Source organism: Melospiza melodia, chromosome 17, assembly GCF_035770615.1.
Source record: "Melospiza melodia melodia isolate bMelMel2 chromosome 17, bMelMel2.pri, whole genome shotgun sequence".
Classification (NCBI taxonomy): domain Eukaryota; kingdom Metazoa; phylum Chordata; class Aves; order Passeriformes; family Passerellidae; genus Melospiza; species Melospiza melodia.
In genome coordinates, this window is record NC_086210.1 from 9,047,756 (window position 1) to 9,058,837 (window position 11,082).

At 51.3% G+C, this 11,082-nt stretch overlaps 1 non-coding gene across 1 annotated transcript; it reads left to right on the forward strand.

Annotated features, from left to right (window-relative positions):
• Window positions 1-10,622: 10,622 nt before the first annotated feature.
• Window positions 10,623-10,775, forward strand: LOC134426239 (5.8S ribosomal RNA). The gene has a single exon (XR_010029944.1). It is a non-coding gene; the product is annotated as a 5.8S ribosomal RNA (ribosomal RNA).
• The last annotated feature ends 307 nt before the right edge of the window (window positions 10,776-11,082 follow it).

Below are 11,082 nucleotides of genomic sequence, written 5' to 3' on the forward strand. Positions count from 1 at the left end.
TCTCACCCTCTCATGGGTGGCTGTGCTCTGGTGGGACTGGGGCACCTGTGTGGTGCCCGAGTGCTGTGGCAGCTGAGGCAGCTCCCTGGCCCAGGAGAGCCTCAGTGGGCCCGAGGGTCAGGAACCCCCCAGCACTGCATGGGGCTCCTGGGTCAGCTGTGGGATGTGTTCTGCCCCAGAACCTGCTCAGTGCAGCCCTGGAGTTCCTTGGGGAAAGGTCCTTGTTAAATACCCTGTCTTTGATTTATTTTCATGTGCATCTGATGTCCAGTGTCTGTGGCTGCTGGCTGTCTGGCTCAGAAAGGTGTAGAAGTGCTATTCAAAGAGCTAAGTAAGTGTGCTGGATCCCATTGCTCTTGTCTGTGGCCATCCTGGGAACCCTTGGAATGGAATGGGATGGGATGTGTTATCCTTGGGAGAAGTGAGGCCAATGGAGGTCTCTCCCCTGAGCACATTGCCTGCAGAACCCCTTCCAGAGCCCAGCAGAAGGCCTGGCCTTTGGGCTGGGATCAGTTTGGTCAGAGGGGTGACCTCCTTTGACCAGGGACATGTTCTACTCTAGCAGAGGTGTTCCTCACAATTAGTAATAATTTCAAAGACAGAGCACATCCCTTCTGGGATTTCCTTTCCTTTCTTTGAGCACTAAAGGAGGAACCTTACCCTGGGCTTAGCTACAGGAACAAAAGGCAGAAGCCTTTCTGTGGAGGTGAGTGCCAGTCCTTGCCCACACTCCCTGGAAACTGAACCCTGCCAAGCAGGAAGGAGATCCAGAGCTCTGTCCTGCATGAGGGCTCAGTGCAGTCAGATTGAGCAATCCCACCTGTCCATAAATTCCCATTTCCAAAGGCCTCCAGCCAGTCCTTTGTTACATTGCCCATCCCCATGCAGATGCCCAGGATGCCAGGGTGCAGAGATGTCCCAGCAGGGGGTTTTTCCCAGCACAAGCAGAAGGAGAGGAAACAAAAAACCAACCTGTAGAAGACCTAAGAAGAGACCTGTGGGAACCCAGAACATCCCTCTGGCAGTCCAGGATGGCCAGGACCCATGCCAGGGGGCTCAGAAGCCCTGCCACGGAGCCCAAAACACCAGTGGATTTGACTATGACCCGTAGAGCAAAATACAAACCTTATATGAAGATCAGCAAGCCACAACAGTTTAAGTAGAATATTAGTGAAGTTGTCACGGGATGGAAAAGTAGATTTTGGGGTTTTTGGTATGGGGGTTCAGGAGGCAAGATGGAGGGAACTGGGTGTGTCCAGCCTTTCTCCTTCTTCTTCTTGGCCTCCATCTTCTGCTGTGATGTTGGCACTTACCGATTGGTTTAGAGTAGAAGCTCACTGTCTAACATAGGTGATAGGTATTGGAAAGTAATTGTAAACATTGTACACGCAGTTTTTAGTATAAAGACATAACACCGCCCCGGGGGCAGGCAGAGTGCCTCAGACTGTCCTGCTGAGCTGACCTCAGCAGGGCAGGAGAAAATTTTTTTATAGATAAAATAAACAACCTTGAGACTGAGAAATGAAGAGCCCTGACTCCTTCTTCAAGCGTCAGGCTGGGAAAAGAGACTTTGAACTTTTCTTGGGGTCACTCTGAGCAGCAAGAGACCCTGAGACATTGGCGTCCCTGGTGGGCTCCAGGAGGGCACCCAGGTGGGCTCTTGGCAAGCAGCCACGCCACAGCCATCAGCCGCTGAAACCTAGCCCAAGAAGGAAAGAAAACAGGCACTCTCAAGGGAAAAATCCAGAAAGAGTATCTCGACCTCTGCTGATAAGATTCATTTCAAGCTCGACCCGGAAAGAGGAGGACCAGAAGCACGCGTGGAAACCCTCACCTGCGAGCTGCTGGACGGTGACCAGGGCAAACTCCGGACTGACCTTGCAGATGATTCAGCTTTTGGTAAGAAAGGTCAAAATTGAGAACATGGAGGGGAGATGCTCCCAGGAACAACCCAGCATCTTGTTAGCCCTACAGGGCGTGGCAGCCACACACCCTGTGAAAATCTCTGAAAAAAGATAAAACGGCCTTGAAGCTTTTATCCCCAGCAAGGGTAATGTTAGAGGCAATTTCGTGGAATTCCGCGGGGGCTGCCAGCTATCAGCAGGCAGCAGTATTCTCTCGAGGATGGGGGAAGTCATCCTGCCATCAGCAGGCGGCAGTTGCCCTTACCGACCATAGAGGGACAAAGGTAATCCCCAGCAAACAGGTGTGGGAGGAATTGGCATCATCTCCACAGTGCCCAGGGTCCCATGGGTCCCCAGAACGCCCAGAACTCTCAGGGGGAGGTGGGCGGAGGGGGTCGGGGAACCCGGGGCAGAGCCGCTTCTCGGCGACTGGCGAACCCGTGCCACGGCGGCGCCGGCCGGCAGCAGCCCGGGGGGGCCGCAGAGGCGGCCGTGGGGGATGCGGAGGCCGGCGGGGGCCCACGGGGGCAGCGGGGCAGTCGCAGTCACAGCAGCGGCGGAGGCGATAGCGCGCACGGCGGTGCCCGGATCGCAGCAGCGGGCGGTCGGCAGCGTGCAGGGCACGGCCGGCGGCTGCGGGGGCAGCGCCGAGCGGGGCCGGGCCGGGCGGAGCGCGGGAGAGGGAGGCGCGGCGCTGGCGGCGCTGGCGGCGGGCGCATGCGCCATGGCGGCGGCGGCGGTTTCACGCAGGGGGTGCCAAAGCCGCGCGCGAAGGGCAGAACCCGCGAGACTGCGATGGCGGCGGGCGGCGGCACCCGGGGAACGCGCACGGGCCGCGGCAGCCGCGCCGGGCGGGACTGAGGCGGACGGGACGGGACGGCTGCAGCGTCCCTGCGACCGCCACGGAGCGCGGCAGGCGCCCGCTGATGACGCACAAACCCGGCAGTCGGAGCGGGGCGGGTTTTTCCCCAGTGCGCAGACGCGGCACGGACGCGGCCGAGCGGGGACCGGAGCCAGAACGGGACCGGGGCAGCGCCGGTGTCGGTCACGGGCACAGGGGGCGTTCCCCAGACCGCGCCTGCGCCGAGAGAAGCGCCGGGGAGGCGCGCTCGGGGCGGGGGCATCCGCACTCCCGTGAGGGCACCGGCAGAGAGCGGGCGCGGTCTGGGTGCGGAGGGTGCCCGAGGGACCGGCCCTGCTCCGGTCCCACGGCAGCGGGCACGCAGCCGGCCCCGGCAGCCAGCACACAGTTTCAGCCTCCATCAAAATCTCAAGGTGGAGATTTTTCGCAGGTGCAGCGCATGTTGTGTGAGGCACACCGAACTCCTCAACAGCCCGGTCCCACAGAAGTGACGGAAACAGCATTTACCAGATGATCAGGCTTCAGATGCAAAAGCTGGACATGTAAAAAAGGTGTCCAAAATCAGTGTAAAGTGAGAAAGCACACAGACTTTTTCCCCAAGATACAGAAAAAAGGGGAAACCAGTGCAAATCAGTGGTATTTCAAATACGAGGTAGATGGAAATCTTCTATTGTGAAAAATGCCTCTCAGGGAGGGAAACCACCATAGAAAGAAAGAAGTATTAGTAATGATTCAATTACCTGAAATGTCTCTGAAGACAGAGCATTTGAGAAATATCAATCAGATCCTATCTGTGGGTCACCAGCTGATTCTCCAATGATTCACAGTTTTGCTGGTATGGAGTTTGTAACCTTTGTTATTTTTGGATTTTATAGGTGATACTGATAAATAAGGATTGTTATTAATGCTATATGAATACTTTAGAAAAGTTGTCATAACCCCTTCAAATACTTCCTGTTGATAAGTTGATTATATAATGAGAATTCTCAGAATTTATTATAAGAATTATGATCAAGGTATTGTTGTAATATTTACAGCCAGCTTTCATATGTTTCACTGTCTCTATGCGTGATCATCTACAAGACACGTGTCTCTTCAGAATCTTGTCTTTTTGTTTCTTAACTACTCATGTTTTTTAGGTTTCCTTTAAATCCAGATTGCCAGTTTTGTGGTTTTCTTCAGTTATTATTTCTTCAGTTATTATAGAGTACTTCAGCTGAGAATTCAAGAGGTTTGCTGTGTTTGAAGAATTTCTCTCCTGACAGAAGTTTCGGAGGGATTCAATTCTTTAATAGTTTGATTGATCTTTAATCGTAAGGTTTCCTATTCATAATTGCTGTTTTTAACAGTCTTGTTTTAAAATGTATTAAGTGATGTCCATCAATTAGAGTTTGAACTCTGGCCAAGGTCTAGCTCTACTTGAATGGAATGATTGACAATCAACCCAGATGTTTTCTGCATCAAAAAGTATTCAAGTCGTTTTGGCTTGGCAATTTGACCATGTATGATAGCTGAGCCTGTTTTCAAAGGGAGTTTGGAGAAACATGAATCCAGACATGAGTTCTCCAGTTCTCTGTTGTTTTAAGGTTCATCAGCTGTCGCAGACTCTGGGATGACAGTTCAGTGTTGCAGTGATTGATAACTGTATGACTGCAGATGTGTTATTGGTTATGTGTATTATCTGATTGATTTCTAATCGTTATCTTACATTTCCCTATGCAATATTGCATAGAGACTGAAACAGAACAGACCAATGTTTTGTTTTCATATATGCGAAAAGCCAATCATATAATGTGCATTTTTCACAGTGCTGGTAGCACCTAGCTGCAACCCAGCTTTGTCTCCCCTTCCCAGGGAAGTCCTGCTCCATGACCTTTATCTGCCTCCCCAGCAGCTCAGTGGTAGGAAAAGCCACTTGAAGTGGCTGATGGATTCTCCCTCAGTTTTTTGCCAGAGGCTTTGAGCCAGGAGGTTCCCTGGAGGGACGCTGGCTCTGGAAACCTCTCCTGAGCTTGCAGGTGTGGAGTAAAACTCCCTGCTGGGCCAGTGAACAACAAGTTATCCTCTGATCCATCTGGGACCCCCATGGCTTGGGGTCAGCCCTTGCTGGGGAGCTGCTGCTTGGGAGAAATAGCCACTCCCTTTTCATAAGTTTAGAAAGGTTTATTAAACCTTATCAAAAATACAACAGAAGACTGAATAGAGAAAATGTTATGGCGCCAGGAGCAAAGGATTTTCCCCACCATGTGCTCACCCACACAATGGAGGTTTTGCCTTTTAACCCTTTAGCCCCTCCCAAAATTCTGTCCATTGACCCCTTCTTCACTGTGCAGTGGTGGAGTTTACTTCCTCAAATCTTGATTGGAGGTCAGATGTCACCGTAGTGACAAGCCGACCCTCCCAAATATCCCAACCCTGGCCGTCCCGTGATACCAACTGCGGGGGTAAAAAAAATTTTTCTTAACCTCTGTACATGGTATTTGTCTGTTAATTGTGAGAGTCAATCATTGTGGCATTCACATTCTCTGAACGGAAACACATAATTCTCTCTCTCAAGTTTTTTTTTTCCTGGAGAAGCACAGAGAAAAGAAAGAAAACAATTCTTATCTCTGTCATGTGGAATGTGTTAGGAAGATTCTTTACCTGAAATGATTTGTCAGTTGGATTCTGCTGAGGATTGTTTTGTTTCCTTGGCCAATTGGAAAAAGCTTTGTCCTGGCCGTCTGGAGACAGTCACAAGTTTTCTTTAGTATTCTTTAGGATTCTTTGTAGTATAGTATGCATCTTTAATATAGTGTAGTACAATGTAATATAATATAGTTTAATAAAGCAACTGTTCAGCCTTGTGAATCAATGGAGTCAGCTGCCAATCATTCCCTGCAATGGGGCATCCTGCTTTTTGATAAATCATCGCATTACTCATCTCTCACACTGCAGCTCCTCCCCAAGTGCTTTGCTCTCCTGCACTCACACTTCTCTCTGCCAATCTGTGGCTTATTAAACAGTCTGCTGGCTTTGTCTCTCCTGTGGCTGCAGGCAGCGTAGATTCCTGCGGACACGAGAGAGCTGTGGCTGGAAAACTTAATGGAGGGGAAAGAAACAGGGAAGGAGAAGGGCTCTGGTGAAGATCACACTGCCCTCCTGAGGCTCCCGGGGGAGAAGGCAAAGTTGCACCAAGACCCCATGCTGTTCTCTGATGACATTTTTTTCATTGAGCCAATGTAAGTGATAGTTGAAAACCTCATTTTCCTCCTATTCTTCCTCCTCATCCTCCTCCCCCTCTTCCTCCTCCCACCCACTCTACCCCCGGCTGCGGTCACTGGGCAGATCCTCAGCTGGCTCGATGTGCTGGGAGGGAGGACATTGAGTTTCTGGTGCACCTGCAGAGCTCGCCTAAAAATGCCAAATGCTAAAAGCATTTCTGCCCTGGAGGCTCAAGGCAGGGTTGGGAGCCTGACAAAGCCATGCTGTGCTGCCAGGGCTTGAGCTCAAGGGCACTCTGTGCGTGTCCTTGCAGTGTCCACAGGGAGCAGTTCTTGTAGGCAGGGGCTCCCCCCACATGTGAGGTTCAGCAGAGGCTGTTGGAGCACTGCCAGCTCACACACTGACCTGAAGCTTGCAATGGTTTGCTGGGAAAGTGAGGCCAAATTCAGCCTAAGGCTAATCATAGAAATACCAATCCCCTCCTGTAACCACGCCTTGCACTATTTCTGAGTGTCCCTTCCAGTGTCCTCTGTGAGCCTGGACACAAGGGTGGAAGGTTGAAATGGGCCTTTGGAGTTGTGCTGCACACAGGGACAAAAAACCTTTTCCTTTTCTGTTTCTGCAAACCACCATGTCCTGCCATCAACCAGAGTCCTGATTCTGAGTACTGGCATTGTGAGAGACAATGAATGCCTGGTGCCTGCACAGTGCAACATCCCTTCTCATCTTGGAGTAAACCCTAGAATAATGCCAGCCTCTGTTTTCTTTCAATACAGGTTAAACTAATATTTTTATTTCCGAGGTTCTGGTTCTGGGCAAATTTGGGAGAGAACCCCTAAAGGGGCTCCTCTCGGAAAGAAGATTCAATCGGCCCCTGCCCCCAACCAGTCCTGGAGAAAAGACCTCCTTGAAGTGGAAAAAACCTGTTTATTAAACAATAAACCCTAAACAGTATTAATCAATAAAACCCCTTGCTGCTCCAAAAGAGATGACAAACTGAGAAAGTCCCTCCCTGGGTTGCAGCTCAGCTCACTCAGTCTCTGATCAGTCCCTCTGGTGCTGGAAATGTCACAGGCCAGGCTCAGCCCGGTGGCCACTGGTGGAGCTGTTGGTGCTCTTCTGGTGTTCAGTCCAGAGCAGTTTTGAACAGGTCCAAAGAAAGGAAAAAAAACCCCACAGTCCAGGGAACTTCTTTGCCTCAGCAAGCTAAATTAACTAAAAGCAAAGGAGAGCTCTGTCCCGCTGTCTGTCCATCCACACACAATGCAGTCCAGGAGCAGGAGTGTGGAGGAGTGAGTGCAGTGTCTGAAAACAAACTGCTGCTTCTTCTCTCCCCCCTTCACTCTCTGCAACAAGTCCTAAAGGTGCAACACTTATTATTCAGCATAAACAGAACAAGACGATTTGGGATAAAAGCATCATATAGTCAACCCAAGACAGGGATCATGTTCTCTTCTTGTGAAGAGCCACCAGTGCACAGTGGCAGTTGCATCCCACTGTAGCTGACAGCAGCATGATGTGACCAAGAGCCTTTGTCAGAGCAGCAGGAATATTGTGGAGAGGGGGAGCTGAACAGCTGAGCATTGAGAGCTTCCAGCGCTGTGTTGAGCTGGGTTTGGAGTGTTTCCTTGGGCTCCTTGTGTTGTTCACTCATTACTAATGCTCTAAACAGAGGCTTACAGAAGTGTGGTTGAAAACAAGAAATGTGAAGTTTGAAGAGAACTGTTTTGCTGTCTCTTTCTGCTGTAGGCGGGAGAAATTCGGCCGAATTTTTTGGCCAAAATCAAGGTGACCTTCAAACCCCTGGAAGCACTGGAGTATGGAAGTGTGGCTTACTGAAGCATCTCAGGTACAGCTCCTTTGCCCTGCTTCTCTCCCCCTCAGTGAAGCCATGGTGCCAGCCTGAGCCCACGGGGCTCCCATGGAAGTGCTGGGAAGAGTCCCTGGTCAGCAGGGCAGTGCTGGCACATCCCCCCTGGCCCTGCAGCTCCCAGGGAGTCTCCTGTGCCAGGCCAGGGCTCAGAATGCTGTGTGTGCCTGACTGATCCCAGAACAGCTCAGGCAGTGCAGGGAGAGGTTTTCATGCCATGGCTTTGACAGCATTCCCCCAAAGGCCAGAGAGCTGCAGAGCAGAACAGCTTTAGTGAACAAGCACTCAGCCCCTGCAGGCCCCTGGCCTCCAGGATGATGGGTCCATTTGACATGGATCCATCATCAGGCAGCAGGAGCTGAGTTACAAATGTGTTCCCTGAGCCTGGATCACCTCCCAGTGCCCATACAGCAGCAGAGCAGAGGTGACTGAACCCCCCTGAGCCCAGGGTGTTGGTAGAAGGAGCGGCCTTGGCCAGCACCTGCCTCTCTCCCTTTGTGGGAATTGAGCCCTTTCAGCTCTGTCTGTGGAAATAGAACACAGCGCTGAGTGTCAGGAGTTGGGGACTTTGGCAACGAAGTCCTGTGTTCCTGGGCCAGGTAGTTTGGCAATTGCCAAACTCTGTAGGAGCTTTGTGCCTTCACTGAATGATTTCAAAGCTCCTCTAAGTGCATGGGAAGAAAACCACAGAATCACAGTATGTTAAGGATGGAATGGACCTTAAAGGCCTTTGGGCAGGGACACCTCCCCCTAGAGCAGGTAGCTCCAAGCCCCATCCAGCCTGGCTTGGAACACTTTCAGGGCTGGAACCTCCACAACAGCCCTGGGGAACCTGCTCCAGTGTCTCACCACCCTCAGAGTAAAAAATTTCTTCCTAATATCTAAGCTAAATTTCCTTTCTTTCAATTTATACCTGTAACTCCTTGGCCTGTCACTACAAGGCAGCAGAGATGTTTTAAACTCAGTGGACTGGTGGCTGAAATTGGAAAGCAGCCCAAGGAATGGGTTAGAAATTAGAAGTCAGCCCCAAGGCTGAGGGAAGAGGAGGGTCCATATCCTCTCCTGCAGCATCAGGAGGTGGTTGCATCCAGCTCAGAGTCAGGGTCTAGCACTGAGGCAGCCTGGAAAATCCAGTATAACAGAGGGAATGTTTGTACTGCAATGGACATCTCTCCCCAGGCTGTGAGAGCAGGCTGCCCCTGCAGCTCAGAGGGGAAGGACAAGGACCCTTGGTAGAATTCAGCTCTCCTACTCTGAACCTTGGGAACATTTCCATTGACACCCCCCACGTCTATGAGCTGAGCAGCAGGGCTTGGGGTGGATCCTGATGGCTCCTGAGGCAGGAGGAAGCCTGGTGGAAGTGTGAAATTGCTGCCGACCTGGGCAGTTGTGAGCAGGGAATATTTGATCTACTGGTGAAATCTGGGAGGGTCTGAAAGGTGTGTCTGTTGTTCATGAAGCCCCAGTTCCTTCTTTGGGAATCAGCTGGGAGGCTTGCTGCAAAACGACCCCTTGGTATATGAAACGAAGCCTGGGTCAAAAAGGGATGTTCAGAGGCTTTTGTGGCAGTGCCAGACACAAGGCACCTTTGGACTGGGCTGTTCAGAAGCAGCTGGAACAAACTGGCTGCCTTTGAGCTTCAGTCAACTGCAGACAGCTTCCAGTCAAGTGTCTCCTGCTTATTGCTGCAAGTCACAGGAAAGCCATCCAGCCTCCTGGCTCAGTGCTGGCCCTTGCAAAGGGCTTGGGAGTTCTTTCCCTTGCTGACCAGTCCCTCAACACACTTCAGCCTTGGTGCATCTCTGGCTCTAGAAAGAGAAAAGTGTTCCTGGGAATAAAGCAAAGCATTTTTCTACCTATTTGCCTCCTCCCCAATAGTGTCAAGTTTGCAAAAAAAACCAAAGAGAGAGCAGCTGAAAGAGGTAGAAAATGAGGCACTACATCATGCCAGACACTTCCAAAAGTTTAGCTGTGGGAGGCAAAGACATGCTGAGTTTTCTTACCAAAAGTTGATGCTGTCTATACATTTTGATGCTGATGCCTCATAATCAATGTATTGTTTTCATGACATGGGAAAAGGTGAATGAGTAGATGGTGCTGTTGGAGCTGTGCTCACTGGGGCAGCAGCAGCTCTGGGGTGATTCCCTACGCAGCTGCAATCAGCCCACGTTGCTCTCAGGGCCAGATCTGAATGAACTTGGTGATGCTGATCAGAGGTGCACAGCTCTGTGTCCATGGGATAACCCCAGGGTTGTGGACTCCAGTTCTGTGGAGCTGCCACTGCTTTGCAGGAAAACCCAAAGGCAGAACTTGTCCTGTTGTATTTTTTTGCCATTCATAGCATCGTCTGCTATTTCTGGGTATTAATTGCGTCATTAGACAATAACTCACAAGAAGGGAAGATTCCACATGTATTTCCATTTTGCTTTCTTGCTGCTGCAGGTGAAACTGATTAACCTAGGAGATATTGATGCTCCCTTCACCTATAGACCTTCAACTGCCAACGTGGGCTTCTGCTTCAAGTTTGCGCCTGAGGAAGACATCGGTGCACCAGGTGGGACCCAGACTGCTCAGATCTCCTTCAGTGCCACCATAGTGTGGAGGTTTGAGGAAGAATTCCAGTTCAGTGTGGCTGGATCTCCTATGTCTGCACTCCTGACTATCAAGTAAGGACGGTCAAAGCCAGGCACACGCCCGCACATCCTCAGCACAAGAGAAAGGGGCGCCCCATGTGAGCGGTCCCAGCCCCTCCACGGGTGCAGGATTGGTGCCAAAGCCAGACAACTCTTAGTGGTGGATCACTCGGCTCGTGCGTTAATGAAGAATGCAGCTATCTGCAAGAATTAATGTGAATTGCAGGACACATTGGTCATCCACAATTTGAACACACTTGTGGCCCCATGTTCCTCCCAGGGCTACGCCCGTCTGAGCGTTGCTTGACGATCAGTCGCCATCCAGCGGCCACCACGGTGGTGCGGCTGGGGTTGCCTCACAGGCCAGTTGACTGTGGTCAGCGGCGGTGGTGATGGCGGCTCACTGGTGCCCGGAGGGAAGGCGGTCAGGGGTTTGGCAAGGGATGCGTTTCCCTCGGCAGCCTCAATTTTTTCCCTGTGACCCAGCAGGCGTCATAATCGTCATGGCCGTCATCGTCACTGTTGCCGCGCAGGGCTTTCATCCCCCTATATGCAGACGCAGGGACTGCTCCGTAGTTCCCCACTCCTGGAGTGAGCCACTGGGGCAGA